The sequence below is a fragment of the Melozone crissalis genome, unplaced genomic scaffold, assembly GCF_028551555.1.
Source record: "Melozone crissalis strain CALT ecotype California unplaced genomic scaffold, PUWL_Pcris_2 ptg000044l_1, whole genome shotgun sequence".
Classification (NCBI taxonomy): Eukaryota; Metazoa; Chordata; class Aves; order Passeriformes; family Passerellidae; genus Melozone; species Melozone crissalis.
In genome coordinates, this window is record NW_026535822.1 from 7,318,547 (window position 1) to 7,336,903 (window position 18,357).

At 53.1% G+C, this 18,357-nt stretch overlaps 1 long non-coding RNA gene across 1 annotated transcript; it reads left to right on the forward strand.

Annotated features, from left to right (window-relative positions):
• Positions 1-1,266: 1,266 nt before the first annotated feature.
• On the forward strand, positions 1,267-3,219 carry LOC128942822 (uncharacterized). The gene is made up of 3 exons (XR_008483643.1): positions 1,267-1,339; positions 2,438-2,497; positions 3,141-3,219. It is a non-coding gene; the product is annotated as an uncharacterized LOC128942822 (long non-coding RNA).
• Positions 3,220-18,357: the final 15,138 nt, after the last annotated feature.

The window sequence follows — 18,357 nt, forward strand, 5'->3', positions numbered from 1 at the left end:
TGCTCCCGGTCTGCCCAGTATGGGGGATGATGTGCAGGGTGTGTTCCCAGTCACTCTCAGATCCTCCCAGTATTAGTCCAGTCTCTCCCAGTATGATGCAAATATGGTCCCAGTGTTCTCCCAGTCCCTGCTAGAATAAACCAGATTTGTTCTACATGGTTCACGTTGCTCTCCCCCTCACTTTCATTCCAGTCACTCCCAGCATGTCCCAGTGTACCTCAGTTCCCTCCAGCATCTTTCCAGTCCCTTCCAGTATGATCCCATTTGCTCCCAAGCACTCCCAGTCAACCTCAGTGTAGTGGCACTAACTGCCAGTATGATCCCAGTCACCTCCAGCATGATCCCAGTTCATCCCAGTATAAGCCCAGCAGTTTCCAATCCCCCCAGCATGCACCCAGTCACTCCCAGTTCCTCCCAGTTGCTCCTAGCATGTTCCCAGTTGCTCACAGCTGCTCCCAGTCACCCTCAGCATAATCCCAGTCACTCCCAGTATATCCCATTTGCCCCTAACATGGTCTCAATTGCTCACTGCCAGCTCCTACTCACTCCCAGTATGATCCCAGCATGATCCCAGTGTCCATCAGTGTGTTCACAATCTGCCCTGATATGGCAGTATGATCCCAGTATGATGTCCATACAAACCCAGTACCATCCCAGTCACTCCCAGTACGATCCCAGTATGGTGTCAGTACAAAGCCAGTACAGCCCCAGTCACTCCCAGTACGATCCCAGTGCAGCCCAGTCCCTGGCAGTGCTGCCACTGCTGGGATCCCCCTGCCCTGTGTGCGTTTGTGCGTTCCCCCCCGGCGGATGTGCCGAGAGGAGCCCCAAGGGCTGGCAGTGGCCAGGCAGGGTCCCCAGTTGGGATGTGCAGCCCCCAGTTTGCCCAGTTTGCCTCTCCTTTGGCCCGGGCCGGGCTCCCCCCGCCCGCAGCGGCTGGGAGCAGCCGAGAGCCCCGCGCTGCCCATCCCGACCTGTCCCGGCTCCATCCCCGCTCCTGCCACGGGCTGCGAGGGCTGCGGGAACGGGGCATCGAGGGTGTGGCTGCTGCTGGGGGAGGAGGAGGAGGGAGGGAAGGGCAGGGATGGAGGGGGAGGAGGAGGAGGAGGCGGGGTAAGGCAGGAGGACGGGGAAAGGGGTTGGAAGGGGCAGGATGGAAGAGGAGAAGGAGGTGGAGATAACACAGAGGAGCGGGAGGGGGGATGGAAGAGGAGGAGCGGGAGAAAGAGGAGGGGCGAAGGCGGATCAAGGCTGAGCTGAGGGAAGCACACGGTCACTCCGAGCCGGGCCTGAATTCGCAGCCCCCACCTGTGGGATCATCGCCCCCCCCATCGCGCAGGTGAGCGGGGGCAGGGGGAGTTCGGCCCAGATATCCCGGGGGGCCCCTGGGTTGGGTTTTTGGGGGGATGTTTGGAGAATGAAGCAGTCCAAGGCTGAGCGGAAAAGGCCCCTCGGGGGGACATCGGGGGTGCCGGTGGCGGCTGCCGACAGAGGCAGCCTGGAGGAGCAGAGCCCTGTGTCCCCCGGGAGCCCAAAGTGGGGAGCCCAGAGAGGGGGGAGCGCTGCCATGGGCGGGAGCCTCAAGAGCCTGGAGAGGGGCAGGGGGGACTCCTTGGAGCAGCTGGGACGGGGGGAACCCCCGAACACCCGAGGGGAGGGACCAGGGGTGGGGAATTCCTGGGAGGCTTTTTCAGGGCTGAGTCTTGGTGTTTGGGAGGGTTTCCTGGAGCCGAGGTGGCTGGTGCCTTGTAGAGATGGACTCGGGCAGAGGGACCTTCAAACTCAATGTGTCTTGGGGAAGAAGAAACAGGAAAGCCTTATAAATATGATTGTCTGGCAAATGATTTTGAGAATATAGAAAATTAAAAGGATGATAAAATGAAAGCAAGATTTGAGATACCTTAGTTACTGAACAACTGGAAAATAATGGTGTGGCTTGACTGAAGGTAATCCCCTTTTGATGATACAATTCCCTCTGCTTGCAGACAGGTCCCAGGGTCAGAGCAGACCCTACTAGCTCAGCAGAAGGGATCCAAAGAGTACATTTTAGGGTTTAAAATGTAACACAGTATGGTGACATAATGATTCTTTAAGGCTGTATGTAAATGCTATAGGATTTGTATCTTGTACTAGATTGGTTAGTGAGAAATAGAATATTCAACTCAGAAGAAGATTTATTGTATTGTAACAGGAACCTTACTCTCTTAGGCTCTTACCCTCTTACTCTCTCACCCTCTCATCCTCTCTGCCCCTCTCTTCTCTGGGGCCTGCTCTGAGCTGTGGCTGGCAGCTCCAAGCAGGGCCCTGCACCCAGGCCCTTTGCAATAAACCGCAACTTCCAGACCTGGCTGCAGAGATCTCTCGTCTCTGTCAGTCCCGACAATCCTACCCCTGACGCTCCTACAAACATGCTCATCCCTTGTTTTCCCCAAACCAGGATTTCCCATTGTGAGGAAGGCTGCGAGGAAGAGGAAGATGCCCCAGGACACTGATGCAGGTGAGGAGGAAGTCAGTGCCTCTTTCCCCTCTGTGCTGCTCCATCTCCCAGCCCAGCAGGGCCCCGGCTGCAGCACAGCCCTGGGGGATCTCCTTGCCCTTGCCTGTGGCATGGAGGCAAATCCCATCCTGTCCTTGTCCTTCCTCCCCCAGAGCAGGAGCTGAGCACAGAGAGCAGGGAGGACAAATGCCCACGGTAGAACCTGGTGGAAGAGGCCGTTTTGAACAGCTCCACGGTGCAGGAAGCCAACGGGGAGGAAAAGCCCCGGAGATGCCGCACGAGGAGGGGCTGCAAACGCAGCTGGTGGGGATCTGAGGGGGAAAGAGCCAGCCTGGGCCGGGAAGGCAGCCGGAGATCGGGCCAGAGCTCGGAGCTGGTGCTCCACGAGCAGCTCCATGATAGGGAGAAGCTCCACACGTGCGTGGAGTGTGGGAAGAGCTTCAGGTGGAGCTCCAACCTGATCAAGCACCAGAGGACCCACACAGGGGAGAGACCCTACGAGTGTGGGGAGTGTGGGAAGAGCTTCAGCTGGAGCTCCAGCCTGATCAGCCAGCAGAGGACCCACACTGGGGAAAGGCCCTATGAGTGTTCCAAGTGTGGGAAGGGGTTTCCAACCAGCTCCCGTCCCCTCCAGCACTATCAGAGTCACAGAGAGGAGAGGCCCTTCCAATGCCCCGATTGTGGGAAGGGATTCAAGGACAACTCCACCCTCTTCACCCACCGGCGCATCCACACAGGAGAGAGGCTCTACGAGTGTGATAAATGCAGGAAGAAGTTTCTGACCAGCTCTGATCTCCTCAAGCACTATTGGATTCACACGGATGAGAGGCCCTTCTGCTGCCCTGACTGCGGGAAGGGATTCAAGCGCAACTCAGACCTCGTCACCCACCGGCACATCCACACTGGGGAGAGGCCCTACAAGTGTCCCCAGTGTGGGAAGAGCTTCTCCAGCAGCTCTACCTTGACCCAACACAAATGGAGGCACCGGTAAGGGAAGCCCTGCGAGTGCCCCGAGTGCGGGAAGAGCTTCGTGCGCTGCTCCAGCTCCATCCCCCACTGGAGGAGGCACTTTGGGCACAGCCCTGGTCACTCACATTCCCTGTGATCCATGTTGGAAACACACCTGGCTGCTTCTCCTTTTGGTTTGGCCCCAGTTTGGAGCAGTGGGAGGGGGATTGTGTGGGGCTGGGTGTGTGGGATGTATTTGACTGCAATAAAACTTTCAGAGTTACTGATTCTGCCCTATTTTCTGTAAGTTCTGTTTGCAGAGTGACACCTTCTCAGCTGATTTAATTACTATTAAAATCCTTTTTTTAAAATCTAACACAAACAATCCAAAAACCAATACCCAGATAAAGCCACTTGCCCACAATTAAATTTTTTAAAAGTAATTTTATTTGTTTTAGAGTACTTAAGGGAATTATTAAAGTTTAATTGTTGGTTAAAATTTCTGAGAAATTACAGTGGTGTTTGGTTTTGTGTTTAGTATATTTGTAATAGGAATTTTTTTTACTTAGGTGTGTTAGATTCTATGTTAGTTTTTGAGATATTTTTATCTAAAGTATATTGGTTACTGAGTTAAAACTTATAAAAGGTATTTCTTTGTATGTAATTTGTTTTTTTTCTTTGGTAATGTTATATTAATAGTTTACTGTTGTTTTGGCTTGAATCATTATTGGAGTATTGTAAGGAAGAGTTGAAATTATATTTCATTTTTGTATTTCATTTTTATTCTAGTGTATTTCATTTTAATTTTAATTTATTATAATTTGTTGAGAGGATAGGAAGGAAGTTCAAGGGCAGGAACATTTTTTCCTGGCTTGGAACTGGAATTCCAGACCCTGGGAGTGTGTGCAGGACCACAGACTGGGATCAACTATGGGCTGGGATCAAATATGGACTGGGATCAAATATGGACTGGGATCCTATGGGTTTGGACTGCACAGAGTGGGACCATATGGATCAGGACCACACAGACTGGGATCAGATGGACTGGGATCACATGGCCGAGGATCACGTGCACTGGGATCCTGTGGATCAGAAACCTCCAGACTGGGATAGGCTGGAGTGGGATCAAGTATGGACTGGGACTGTATGGACTGAGATCCAGAGGACTGGGACCACACAAACTGATCAAGTGGTCTGGGATCAAATATGGGCTGAGACCATATGGAATGGGACCATGCAGATCAGGACTGGGATAAACTGGGTTGAGATTTTATGGACTGGGATTGCACAGACTGGGGTCACACGCACTGGGAAAAAGCTTTGGCTGCCTTTGGCTGCCATGCACATCTGAAGGCAGCCACATCAAGTTGGCTTGATCCTGTTTGGGAGTCCCATCTCCCTCTTCCCTCCGCTCTCCCGCCCCTTCCCCATCGTTCCCCCAGCCCCCTATCCCCTCCGCCGTGCTTGGTTTTGGGGGTTCCAGGACTCTCCTGCTCCCTTTGGGGGTCCCAACCCCCTTGGGTTTAATTTGGGGCCCCCACGCTCTGATTGGCCAGGATCTGTTTTGGGGTGGGGATGGGACGAACTGGGCACCCCCAGGAGCCCCTCAGGTTTGGGGCTTTCGATCCCCCCTCAGCCCTCGGGGTGGCCCTGGGGCCGCCCCAACACCCCCAAAATGGGGAGGGTCCACGGGGCGCCTTGGAACCCCCAGAAATGGGCAGGGAGCAGTAGGAGCCGCCCCAAAAAGGGGTTGAAGGGTCTGGGCTGGGAATGGGGGAGGCTCTGGGGATGGCTCCGGTCCGGATTGGGGTGGGCTGGGATTGAGGGAGGGTCCGTTCAGCAGCTGGGGAGGGGCTGGCACTGGAGAGGGGTCCGGGATTGTGGGGATGGGTCCATTCCGGGACTGGGATGGGGCCTCTACCTGGGATTGGGGTCCGGGATTGGGTCAGGGTCTTCCCCCAATCCCGTTCCCAATCCCAATCCCAATGCTGATCCTAATCCCAATCTCATTCCCGATCCCGTTCCCAATCCCAATCCCGATGCTGATCCCAATCCTAATCCCAATCTTATTCCCAATCTTGTTACCAATCCCAATCCCGATGCTGATCCTAATCCCAATCTCATTCCCGATCCCGTTCCCAATCCCGATCCCGATGCTGATCCCAGTCTCATTCCCGATCCCGTTACCAATCCCGATCCCGATGCTGATCCCAATCTCCTTCCCGATCCCGTTACCAATCCCGATCCCACCACTGTTTCCAGGGAATGGCTCTGATCTCAACCCCGACGCCAAACCCAGGGAATCAAACATTGGGATCAAGCACCCCAAATCCTGGGGTCAACTCCCTGTGACCCCAAATCCTGGGGGTTGAAACACTGGGGGAATCAAACACCTCCAAACCCAGACTCTGGGATCTCAACACTCGTCCCCCAGCCCGAACCCCAAATTTTAGGATCAAATCCCCCAAATCTCAGATCCTGGGGTGTCAAACACTCCCGAATTCCCAAACATTGGGGTTAAATCCCCCCAAAGCCAGCTCCTGGGGTTTGAAACATTTGGGCTGTCCAACACCCCCCCATTCCCAAAGTCTGGGGTCAAACATCCCCTAAATCCCAAATCCTGAAGTGTCAGACGCCCCCAACCCCCAAAGTTTAGGGTGGGTTAAAACCCCCAATCCCCAGCTCCTGGGGTTTGAAATATCTGGGGTATCCAACCCTCCTCACCCCCAAAGTCTGGAGTCAAACCCCCCAATCCCAAAACTTTGGGGTCAAAGACCCTTGATCCCAAACTCTGGGGTGTCAAATCCCCCTGATCCCCCAACTTTGGGGTTAAATCCCCCCAAAAACTGGGGTGAACCCCCCCAATTACCAGACTTTGGCATGAAAACACCCTGACCCCATATCCTGGGGTTTGAAACATCTGGGGTGTCCAACTGCCCTTATCCCAAAATTTGGAGGTCAAACCTCCTGACTGACAAATCCTAGGGTCAAAAACCCCCACATCCCAAATTCTGGGGCCAAATATCCCCAAACCCCAAGTCTGGGGTCAAAAACCTCCAAATCCTAAACCCCAAAGTGTCAAACCCCCTTTAACTCCCAAATTTTAGGATCAAACCCCCCAACCCCCAAAATTTGGGGTCATGACCTCCCCAGTCTCCATATCCCCCCAAACCCATTGCAACCCTGGGGGGCACAGTGGGGTTTGTTTGGAGCAGCTCCAGCTGCAATATCTGCAGATAGACCCTGGGTAAAATGTTGGGAAAAACCCCAAAAACCCCTCAGGAACCCCAAAATCCCTGGGGGCTGGGAAAGGGGATTTGCAGTGGGGATCTGGGGTGGCAGAAGGGGATTTGGGGTGAAAGAAGAAGGATTTGGAGTGAGGAAATTTGGGGTGGAAAAAGAGGGATCTAGGATGGAAAAAGGAGATTTTTGGTGTGAAAGAAGGAGGATTTGGGGTGGGAAAAGGGATCTGGAGTGGGAAAAGAGGGTTTGGGGTGAAAGAAGAAGGATTTGGGATGTACAAAGAAGGATTTGGGGTGGAAACAGGAGATTTCAGTGGGAAAAGGGGATTTGGATTGGAACATGGGTTGAGGGTGGGGATTGCGGGACCAGAGGAGACCTTCAGATGGGTCCCTTTGGTGCTGCCTCCCTGGCTGCTCCCAGCACCTCCAGAAGCAGCACCTGGCTGGCTCTTGGCCCTGCCCATGCCCATTCCAGCAGGGCTGGCCAGAGGGGAGCAGCCCCAGGCTGTGCCTGTGCCCCCAGCCCCTGAGGGCAGTGTGTGGCTGCTGGGCTGGGCTCCAGAGGGGAATGGCCTTGCAGCACAAAGTGCCCAGAGAGCCCAGAGCCAAAGAGCCTCTCCCCTGCAGGCACTGCTGCTCCGGTGCATTGAAACATTTCCAGTGCTGGAGTGGGCTGACGGCTGTTCCTCATCCCACCCAAAAGAAGCTGATGGTTGGATATTATTGGAGAATTTCTCTCAAGTTGAGCCTGGCAGGGGGTTCTTGACAGGGAGAAGCTGCTACAAGAAATACCCTGATGCCTCCCCCAGGCTCCGTGTGTTTCAACGCTCTTGGCCTTTCTTGATGCTTCTCAAATGAAAAGAAATTCCTGGGGCAGCAGCAGAAGGATTTGCCTCTCACCATAAAATACTGTTACATCAGTTGGTTTTCCAGTCCATCCAGCTCTTACAGTGGCTATCCTGGCATGTGTCCAAACCCTAAAGATGTTCATATCCCCAAAGGGTGACACAGGGTTTTTCCTGTTGTTCAGACCTGGAAGACTTTGAGGTTTACAAATAGAAGGGGGAGTAATTGCAAGGTGCTGTACTGTATTTATAGTGGTCTTTTAATAAGCAATAAAATTACAGATGGACCATGATAGGAAAATAACTTGCTGCAGGAAAAATTCCTCAGGATACCTGGTTATTCTCAAGATCTACTGCTGCCATTGAGTAGGGAAAGACGAACAACAAGCCATGTCTGAATAACAACAGCTTAATGTTGTGCTCTCTTCCTAAGTCTGCTCCCAAAAGATCGGGGATTGACAAAGATAAAGGAATTTTAAGAGCTGGTTTTGGTTATTTCAGAGAAAGTTTAAAAGGGAGAAGGGATTGGGGTGATGAAGAGGCTGTCATTACCTATCCTTTTCAGTGCTGTCTATTGGAGCAAAAATGAGCAATGTGCCCTGCTGGTGTTTAGATGTTCTGAGTCCCTCAGCTGTGAGTTGGTTGCCGTGCTGTCCTGCCTGGTGCTTGCTGGATGTGCTGGCACAAAGAGCTTGGGCCCTTGATGAAAATGACCACAAATGAGTTCCTTGGGATTTACTGGGCTCAGAGTAAAAGGGATCAAATTCAGGTTTGATCTAGAAAATGCTTCTTCCCTGTCAGGATGGTGAAGTCCTGGCTTCACAGATTGCTCAGAGAAGCCGAGTAAATAAAGTTTCAGAATTCTTCCTTTCTGTCCCATAAGTTCAGGTTTGCTTTTCAGAGTGCCACCTTCTCAGCTGGTTGCCGTTTGTGTCCTGCTTTCTCTCCTGCCTTCCTTGGTCTGCTCCTTTTCCCTTCCACAGGGTCTCTCTTTACCTGTGGCAGCTCCCAGCCAAAGACCCTCCCCTCATTGTATTTTTTTTTTTTCTTCCCCATCCAGGTGCTCAAACAGCCCTGGATGAAGTTTTGGAGGCTGGCAGTGAAATGTCTGTGGAAGATCTTGCTGCACTTGTGTCTTGGCCCCTTCAGAATTTGGCCTTGAAGGGCAGGACCGTCTTTTCCTTGCTGGCAGCTGGAATTGCAGCCCATGGCAGTGTGTGCCAGAGATCTCAGAGGGCGATTGCTGAGGCTGCCAGGGCGCTGCTCCTGCCGTGCCTGCCAGGGGAACTGTGCAGGGCAGGGTCAGGCTGCAGCAGCTGGCTGGGCTCCCCGAGCAGACAGCAAAGGCGGCTTTGCTGCAAATTCTGCAGCTGGGAGCAGAGGGAAGAAGGGCAGGGAGTCCCTGACAGAATGCTGGAATGCTTGTGGCTGGAAGGAACCTGCCCCCGGACCCCAATCGGGCCCAGCCCTGGATGTCCCCTGAGACCCCCCCCAGACCCTCTCCCCAAACCCTTCCAGAGCCCCTGCCCAAAACCTCCAAAACCCTCCCAGGACACCCTCAGCACCGCCCAGAGCCCTCCCCAAACTCCCCCCAGGACCATCCAAACACCCTCAGACCCTCCCAAGACCTTTCCACGACCCCTCCCCAAAACCCCCCCCAGACCCTCCCCCGCCCCCTCCCCCCGCCCCGATCCCCTCGCAGGCCCCTCCCGTTCCTGTCCCGAGCCCGGCGGGTCCCGGCGGCGGCGGGGAAGGGGGCGCCGCTTCCGGCTCTCCTCTGATTGGCTGGGGCGGCACGGGGGAGGCGGGCATTGCTGAGGGGAGCCGTGCTGTGATTGGTTGTTTTAGGGACGTGCAGCACGGTGATTGGTTGGTTGGTTCGGGGCGGGGCGCGCCGCCATTCTTGAGAGTCCGCGTGCACGGCAGAGGCGGGAGATTGTGAGGGGAGAGTGGAGCTGAGGTGGGGGGGGAGGGGGAGGGGGAGGGGGAGGGGGAGGGGGAGGGGGAGGGGGAGGGGGAGGGGGAGGGGGAGGGGGAGGGGGAGGGGGAGGGGGAGGGGGAGGGGGAGGGGGAGGGGGAGGGGGAAAGTGGGGTGGTTTGGGGCGGATCTGAGGGGAAATTGGGAATTTTTGGGGGCATCGACGGGAAACACAGGGGAGGGCGATGGGTTTGGAGTAAATGAGGGAGTCTGAGGGGGCTTTGGTTGGTCAGAGGGAGCTTTAGGGAGCTTGGGGGGGAGCTTGAGAGGGTTTGAAGCATTCTCAGGTGGGTTTAGGGGGATCTCAGGACAATTGGGCGGGTCTGAGGGGATTTGGGGGGATTGTGAAAGGAACTGGGGTGTTGTGAGGGCATCTGGGGGGGTCTGAGGTGGCTCTAGGGGTAATTTTGGGGAGTCTGCAGGGTATTTCATAGGGTTTGGGGGGGATTGAGTGGTCTGAGGGGGATGTGGGGCATCCTGATGGATTTGGGGGGGTCTCAGGTGGGTCTGGGGTGAATTTTGGGGGGAAATGGGGGGGTCTGAGAGTCCTGGGGAGGTTTTTGGGGTCCAGGGTGGTTCTGAGCCAACACTGGGGGAGCTCTGGGGGGTTTGGGGTTCCTGGAGGGGTCCCGGGGGAAGATTTGGGGGTCCCGGGGGGTTCCAGGCCCACCCTGAACTGGGGTCTGGGGGTTTCGAGGGGAGGGGGCACAGCAGGGGTTCCCCCCCTCCCCAGTTTTTGGGGGGTCTCCCATGGTGCCCCCTCCCCAAAAAGCTCCGAGGGCCCCCTGAAGTGGCTCCTGTTCCACCGGCCGGTGCCCCCTGATCCGGGACGGCCCCACTGAGTCTGGGGGGCTTCTGGGGGATTTTTGGGTTTTGAGTGGGTTTTTGGGGATTTCAGAGTTGCTTTTTTGGGCTTGGTGGGATTTTTTGGGGAGTTTGGGGGAAATTATTGGGTTTTTGAGGAGAGTTATTGGGTTTTGGGATGACTAGAGGATTTTGGGGGATTTTGGATTTTGGGTGTTTTGTTGGGGTTGTGGGGGTTTTTTGGATGGGGAGGGGATTTATTGAAATTTTTGGGAGTTTTTTATAATTTTGGTGAGTTCCACTGGGATTTTCGGAGATTCTCTGGGGGTTTTGAGGGTTTTCTTGTAACTTTTGGGGAATTTGTGAGGTATTAGTGGAATTTTAGGGGGGCTTTGTGGCATTCCCTGGGTGTGGGGAAGGGCTGAGAGGCACCAAAATCTCCTTGAAACCCCTGAAAGTCCCAATAAAACCTATTAAATCCCAATTAAATCTCTCAAAATCTCATTAAAACACCCTAGAATCCCAATAACAGCCCACAAAATCCTTTGAAATCCCGATAACCCAAAAAATCCTAATTAAACTCCACAAATCCCCCAAAAATCTCAAAACCATAAAAAGTCCCACAAAATCTGCCCCAAATCCAAAGAAATCCTGGCAACACCCAAAACATCCCACAAAACCCACCAAAAATCTAAAAACTCTCAAATCCCCAAGGAATCCCGCTAAATGCCACCACAATTCCAATAAAATCCCCACAAAATCTCCTAAAAATCCCTATAAAACCCCCAGAATTTCTGAGAATGCCAAAAATCCCAACAAAATCTCAGTAAAACCCCCAAAATTCAAAAAAAGCCACAAAAAATTCAATAAACCCCCAAACACCCCCAGAAAAACTCCCCCTCAAACTGCCAATAGAATCCCCCAAAATCTAAACCCCCCAAAATCCACAAAACCAGCCACTCCCAGTCAATCCCAGTATGATTCCAGTCGCTCTCAATGTGATCCCAGTGTAACCCAGTATGGACTCAGCTGCTCTCACTGTGATCCCAGTGTGATCCCAGTTGCTCCCAGAATAATTCCAGTTGTTCCCAGTTCCTCCCATTATGATCCCAGTTTCCCAAAGAATACTCCCAGTCCCTCCCAGCAGGGTCCCAGTTGTGCCCAGTTGCCTCCAGGGTAGATTCAGTTGCTCCCAGCATCGTCCCAGTTGCTCCCAGCATGATCCCAGCTGTTCCCAGTGTGGTTCCAGTGCCCCCAGTATGGTTAGAGACACTCCCAGTTTGTTTTAGTTACCTCAGAATGATCCCAGTCTTGCCCAGTTACTCCCAGTTTCCTCTAGCATAATCCCAGTTTCCATCTGTTGCTCAAAGGGTGGCCCCAGTTGCTCCCAGTATGATCCCAGTTGCCCCAGTTATAGTCTCAGTCCTCTCAGCACGGTTCCAGTTCCTTCCAGCTGTTCCCAGTTGCTCCCAGTGTGTCACATTTTCCTCCCAACATGGCCCAGTAGCTCCCAGCAAGCACCAGTCAGGTTTCATTCACACCCAGTATAATCCCAGTATGAGTGTAGCCACTCCAGTATGATCCCAGTCACCTGCAGTCTAATCCCAGTGTCTCCCAGTCACTCCCAGTCTGATGCCAGTGTCCCCAGTGTGATCCCAGTTGCTCCCAGCATGGGCCCAGCTGTTCCCAGTGTGGTGCCATCACTCCCCTATGGTTACAGACACTCCCAGTATGGTTCCAGTTGGACCCAGTTGCCCCTGCTCTAGTCCCAGTCACTCCCCAGATGATCCCAGTCCCCCCAGTATGGTCCCACTCACTCCCAGTTGCCCCCAGTGTGGTCCCAGTTCTCCCCAGCATGGTCCCAGTTGTTCCCAGTGTGGTTCCAGTCATTCCAGTATGGTTCCAGACACTCCCAGTATATCCCAGTTGCCCCCAGCATGTCTGTAGTCATTTCCAGGCACTGCCAGTGGCCCCAGTAAGGTGTCAGTTCTCCCAGTATGATCCCCCAGTCATGCCCAGTATATCCCAGTTGCTTCCAGCATGCATCCAGTCCTTCCCAGTTCCTCCAGTTTGCTTGCAGCATCATCCTAGTTTCTCTCAGCTGCTCCCAGTAGCCCAAAGTGTGATCCCAGTCTTTCCCTTTCAGCCCCAGTATGATCCCAGTATGCTCCAGTTTGATCCCAGTCACATGCCAGCCCTCCCAGTGTGGTTCCAGTATAATCCCAGTTGCTTCCAATCTTTCCCAGTATGGTCCCAGCTGACTCCAGCATGGTTCCAGTTGCTTCCTAGATCAGCCCAGTCAGTCCCAGTATGATGCCATTTGCTCCCAGTTGCTCCCAGTCATGCCCAGTATGGGGGATGATGTGCAGGGTGTGTTCCCAGTCGCTCTCAGGTCCTCCCAGTATTAGTCCAGTCCCTCCCAGTATGATCCAAAGGTGAGCCCAGTGTGCTCCCAGTCCCTGCCAGAATAAACCAGTTGTGCTCCACATGGTTCCAGTTGCTCTCTTTCACCTTCACTTTTGTTCCTGTCCCTCCCAGTATCTCCCAGTGTATGCCAGTTCCCTCCAGCATGTTCCCAGTCACTCCCAGTATCTCCCAGTTGGCTTTCGGGGGGATGATTGGAGAATGAAGCAGTCCAAGGCTGAGCAGAAAAGGCCCCTTGGGGGGACATCGGGGGGTGCCGGTTGCAGCTGCCAGCTCCACGGTGCAGGAAGCCAACGGGGAGGAAAAGGCCCAGAGATGCCGCACGAGGAGGGGCTGCAAACGCAGCTGGCGGGGATCTGAGGGGGAAAGAGCCAGCCTGGGCCGGGAAGGCGGCCGGAGATGGAGCCAGAGCTCGGAGCTGGTGCTCCACGAGCAGCTCCATGATGGGGAGAAGCCCCACGCCTGCTTGGAGTGTGGGAAGAGCTTGAGGAGGAACTGCAACCTGATCAGGCACCAGAGGACCCACACTGGGGAATGGCCCTATGAGTGTGATCAATGTAGGAAGAGGTTTAAGACCAGCTCCAATCTCCTCGATCACCAGCACACGCACACAAAGGAGAGGCCCTTCCGCTGCCCCGATTGTGGGAAGGGATTCCAGCACAACTACACCCTCGTCACCCACCGGCGCATCCACTCAGGGGAGAGGCCCTACAAGTGTCCCCGGTGTGGGAAGAGCTTCTCCAGCAGCTCTAACTTGACCCAACACAAACGGAGGCACCGGTAAGGGAAGCCCTGCGAGTGCCCCGAGTGCGGGAAGAGCTTTGTGCGCTGCTCCAGCTCCATCCCCCACTGGAGGAGGCACTTTGGGCACAGCCCTGGTCACTCACATTCCCTGTGATCCATGTTGGGAGCACACCTGGCTGCTTTTCCTTTTGGTTTGGCTTAAATTTTTTTCTCTTCTCCATGTCTTTGCACTCCAAAAGCCAAGAGGGATCAATCTGTCACCTCAATACCACTCAAATCCCAATGAAAACAACTGAATTTTAACCCATCAGGGCTCAATCTCACCTCAAATTGCTTGTTCCTGCCTCACAAAAACTCAGTCCTGTGCCAGACTTGCTCCATTCCACAGCCACCAGTGTGAGTTGGGGTTGGGAGGTGATTGGTAGAAGTGGGATCCCAATTTGGAGCAGTGGGATGGAGATTGTGTGGGGTGGCTGGGTGGGATGTATTTGACAGCAAATAAAATTTTCAGAGTTACTGATTTCTGTCCCATTCATTTTCAGTCAGTTCTGTGTGCAGAGTACTGCCTTCTCAGCTGTTTCTGATTCCTATAAAAATCTCATTTTTTAAATCATCTAACCCAAACAATTCAAAAACCAATATCCAAATAAAACCACGCACCTGAAATTAGAATTTTGAAAAAAAAATTTTTTTTTAGAGTACTTAAGGATGTTAATAAAGTTTAATTGATTGGTTCAAATGTGTGAGAAATTACAGTGGTGTTTGGTTTTGTGTTTAGTATATTTGTAACAGGAATTTTTTACTAAGGTGTGTTAGATTCTATGTTAGTTTTTGAGATATTTTTTATCTAAAGTGTATTGGTTACTGAGTTAAAACTTACAAAAGGTATTTCTTTGTATGTAATTTTTTTTTCCTTTGGTAATGTTATATTAATAGTTTACTGTTGTTTTGGCTTGAGTCATTATTGGAGTATTGTAAGGAAGAGTTGAAATTATATTTCATTTTTAGATTTCATTTTTATTCTAATGTGTTTCATTTGAATTATAATTTCTTGATGTTTAATTTATTATAATTTGCTGAGAGAATAGGAAGGAAGTTCAAGGGCAGGAACATTTTTTCCTGGCTGGGAACTGGAATTCCAGACCCTGGGAGTGTGTGCCGGACCACATACACTGCAATCAAATATGGACTGGGATCAAATATGGACTGGGATCCTATGGGTCAGGACGGCATAGGGGGACCATAGGGCGGCATGGGACCATAGGGATCAGGACCACACAGCTTGGGATCAAATATGGACTGGGATCAAATATGGGCTGGGACCATATGGAATGGGACCATAGAGATCAGGATGAGACAGACTAGGATAAACTGGGTTGAGATTATACGGACTGGGCCATATGGACTGGGATTGCACAGACTGGGATTGCACAGACTGGAATCACACGGACTGGGAAAAGCTTTGGCTACCATAGGCTACCTTTGGCTGCCATGCACATCTGAAGGCAGCCACATCAAGTTGGCCATATCCTGTTTGGGGGTCCCATCCCCCTCTTCCCTCCGCTCTCCCGCCCCTTCCCCATAGTTCTTCCAGTCCCCAATCCCCTCCCCCGTGCTTGGTTTTGCGGGTTCCAGGCGCCTCCTGCTCCCTTTGGGGGTCCTGACCCCCCTTTGGGTTAATTTGGGGCCCTGCCCACTTCTCACCGCGCCCTGCCCTCCCCCCGCAGCCGGGGGGGCTCCGAGCACCCCCAGTGCCACCAGTGCGGCCCCGGCTACCCCCGCACGCCCCATCCCCATCCCCGGGGTCACCTCCCCCCGCCCCAAATTCCGCTCCTGGCAACTGATGAGTCATCAGCGACAAACGCTCTGATTGGCTGGAAACGGCCCCTGGAGCAGCGGGACAGGCACCTTTGCAGCCTGAGCTGCCCTTGCTCCTCTCTGTCCGTGCCCGGAACACAGCGCGGAGGAGAAGGGCAGCAGGGCCCTGCGTGTCCCCGGGCTCAGGTTTTGCACCGCTTCAGCTCCACGGAGGCACGGGTCAAGTGAAAAACACAAACAGTTTATTAAGGGAAAGCGAAGGTAAGGGGTGAGCTGGGAGGCAGAAAAGGGGATGGGCAGGACCTGAGGGCTGCAGGGAGGGAGCTGCCAACAGGGAGAGAGATGGCAGGAGCTGCTGGAGCTTCGCACAGGCTCAGCTGTGAGCAGCCAGAGCCGTGCGTGGAGCTCCAGCTGGTCACTTCTGCTCTGCAGGTGCTCCCATCTTCAATGGGCACTGGAAATCGCCGATGGACGCTGGTACATCTCATCCAGCAGATGAACAAAGTCGTGCACATCTTCTTTCAAAGGTCATCTAAAGCACTTTGCTCATGCATGATGGATTCTTATCTTCCTTCAGCGCTTGAAGAGCCGGAAGAGTGGAACAGAGCCAAGGTCAGAGGCCAGATTGAGGGAATCCAAGGAAAGCCTCCTGCCAGGGCCATCCCAGCCAGCTCTTGCCATGGCCAGGAGGGAGCGGGAGACAAGGGCTTCGGCCGGAAGGTGCTGGCCACGGATCCCCCATGTGTCCCTGAAAGCTCTCCGAGCTGTGCCCCCACCACCCCTGGTCCGCACAGGCAGCAGAGCCCTCTGCAGCCCGGGCACGGATTGTAGCTGCGGAGCCGGGATTTGCAGCTGCCCCCACACCCCCGGCAGTGCTTGCTGCCACGCGGCTGCCCTGACTCACCCTCAGTGAGGACCTGGAGCTCCTCCTGCTGCCCCATCACGAGCACTCCGGCCAGCCCTGGCAAGACAGAGCATGTGGCGGCGCCAGGCGGCACAGCTGCCCGACACGGGCTCTGCCAGCCCTGCGGCCGCACGCCCTCCTGGCGGGCAGGGCTGCTGCCGGGCCCTGCCGCCCGCTGCCGTCCCAGGGCACGGCTGCGGGAGGGCGGCGGCAGCAATGCCCAGGGCGGGCGGGGCTGCAGCGGCCGGGGCGCGGCTCCCGCTGTAGCCGGGGCAGCAGCCGGGCCGGGGGCAGGGAGGGGCGCGGGGCTGCCGGCTCACCCATGAGCCTGACGGCCGCCTCTCGTAGGGACCTCTGTGGGCTCTGCAGGTGCGGCAGGGCCCAGCGCAGGTGCTCGGCCGCTCGGCTCTCGTCCTGCAGCAGCTGCGGGGAGCGCCGGCAGGGAAGGCTCGGCGCGGGCTCTGCCCCTGGGCAGAGTACTATACAGTAAACAGTACTATAATGTTAGAAATGAGAAGCTTGACTAGGTCATTATTCAAGCAGCAATCAATTTATTAATTATTTTGGTAAAGTATGAGCAATACAGCGCTGAGTACAGTGGGGGAAATTTTCCCTCCAACTGCACACAGATAGTTGAGGCTTACCTTATAGGGGCACTCCTAAGCTTTCTCAGCAGTTTCTAGTCCAAATTTTTACTCATCAGTAGTTTCTTTTCCCATTTTTTACATCACAATTCTATACAGTATTGTGATTATTTTTTCTCAGGATGTATCCCAGAAAAGGAATATCCCAGGTGGTGGGGGGTTCAACTTCTGAACGAAGAAAGAAGTCTCCCAGCTGGTGGGGTCCAGATTCCAGACATGGCTTTACCTTCTGATTGCAAGGACTATAAATCTCACAACAGTGATGTCCAGCTTCCCTTGGTCAAAATTGTTAGTCCTTGCGTTGATATTCATATTCATTTCTCAAGCTGCTTTTCACTGTTTTGTCAAGGCCTGAGATAGGCATATTTCCTTTTTACATATTCTGAAGCTATAGTTTCAGAGATCCTTACTACAAGCAATATTCTGAAATTATACTTCAAAAGGTTATTATTGCAAAACTCTTGAAGGCTTAGCTACAAGCAGAAAGTTCCTGTCAAAAAGCAACATCCTCAAAGCTTTAATTCAAATACTTCTAAATCAACTTAAGACTTATAAAAGCTAATTAGGAACAAAGGATAGGTTCAAAGGCTTTCTTCCATGCTTTGCTTTCCTCAGTTATATTAGAATTCGTCTTTATAAGTGTCCCATGGTTGGTTTCCACACATATCAAAATCACAAATACACACGTTGCCTGTATGTACCTGACACAAAATACAGCTTTGTATTTGAAAAAAGGAGAGAAAGGATAGTGATTTAGAAAGATGCATCACCAATTGCCTAAATTGTTTATCATCTTGCAGATCTGCACTTGCTGGGGAGCCTGATTTTACACCAAGGACCTGGGGAACCATTTCCAGCAATTGGGAAAATCCGAGGTCGTCCACGCGCTCATTGATGAGGTCTCCAAATGTGCCCCGAAATTTGGTCTGGCTCTTAGAGGCCTAAAAGAGCAAGTCCAAGTGACTCGATGATATTTTTCGGCGCAGGAAGCCCTGCAGCTGATGGCACACTTCACAATCAGCAGGGGACACAGCTCGGCCAAAGCCAAAACCTCTGCTGGGAGCCTTTCTCCTCAAATACCCTTCAGACAAACCTCCATGCAAGTCAGTTGGGACAGTTTCTTCAAATGATCCATTTCTGGCACATGACTACACAGGGTTATGGGAAAGATTCTAAAACAGCTGCTCTGGAGTCAAAGAGCCAGCACTAAGAGCCCTTGTCATCTCTTTGTAGCTAAATCCCACTTTGGGGGATTTGAGGGAGTTTGGAACAAACTAGAGAGCAGACCTCTGAGTGTTTTAGATGATGCCATTGCTTTTTCTTCTCTGCTACATAGACAGGAAGGGTGAGTTTGGCTCACATCTCCACCGCATGGCTCACAAGGCCAAAACACTTGCAGTTACAAGAGTTTTGAAGGATTTCTTGGCCAAGAAGACACTGCCAACAAGGATATTTATGTTTTGCAGCCAATCCTTCAATATTTCGTCTTAGGGGCTCTTGCTACAGTAT